A 996-nucleotide genomic window follows, 5' to 3' on the forward strand; every position below is an offset into this window, starting at 1 on the left:
ATTTTATGCACTGTTGAATCAGTACAATCCTCCTCTGATTTCACTGATCTGATCTGATCTACCACTCGGTCTGATTAGGTCTTACTTTCTATTTAAAAAGAATACTATAAATATTTCAAATTGTTTTATGATTTAGCTCCTGGCTAAAAACCCAAAGGAGAGATTGGGCTGCAAATATGGGCGAGGATCAGAGGTCATCAAAGGTCACGTGTTCTTTAAGGACATAAATTTTACGAGGCTTGAGGCAGGAATGATGCCGCCACCCTTTGTTCCCGACGTGAGTGACATTTCTGATTATTATTAATGTTGAACACAGCTGTGCTGCTTCATATCTTTTGGAAACTGATACATTTTAGTAGGGCTGGGTATCGAGTTCGATACTTTTTAGGCACCGACCGAATTGTCTCGATACCATCGAGTATCGAAAAACGTCTCATCGTTCGGTACCAGATTTCGATACCTAAGGGGTTAATCTTATCAACATCAGTGAGCCAATAAGCCTGCAGCACTAGGTGTGTTCGACCAAAGACTATAGAATACCCAAGACGTGTCACTAGTATAGTTTTGAATGGGGAAAAATGCAACGTTCAATATGGTCGCTCAATCGCAGGAAGCCCCGCCTTCTGAATAAAAGAGCCAATCGCTAATCGGTAAAGTCAGCGCATCACTGCAGCTGACGTTAGAAGCGTCCCGGTTGCTATAGAAACAGTCAGCGCTCTGAGATGCGCGCTTATGACTGCGCATGCGCACTGGCTGATCTAGCCTGAAAAAATACGCTTTTTATAACGCTATCTGAGCAAAAGTAACAACAATTATGACACAGTTGTTGTCAGATTTCTTAGGTGATTTCAAATATGAAATTTAATTGGTAGCTAGAACAGTTTTGGAGAATTTGATGTTTCCCCATTCAAAGATATAGGAGTTGCACTTGCATGCCCGAGAGGCGTTTCAAAGATGGCCGCCGAGTGACATGACTTGTCTTAAAAGGACTTTGGT

The 996-nt window shown here is 41.9% G+C and overlaps 1 protein-coding gene across 1 annotated transcript in view; it reads left to right on the top strand.

Moving 5' to 3' along the window:
• Positions 1–996, top strand: part of LOC107751883 (G protein-coupled receptor kinase 5-like) — a 17564-nt gene that overhangs the window by 10669 nt on the left and 5899 nt on the right. The window lies entirely within an intron of this gene.

This window comes from Sinocyclocheilus rhinocerous, unplaced genomic scaffold, assembly GCF_001515625.1.
Source record: "Sinocyclocheilus rhinocerous isolate Xijiao unplaced genomic scaffold, SAMN03320098_v1.1 scaffold2207, whole genome shotgun sequence".
Classification (NCBI taxonomy): Eukaryota; Metazoa; Chordata; class Actinopteri; order Cypriniformes; family Cyprinidae; genus Sinocyclocheilus; species Sinocyclocheilus rhinocerous.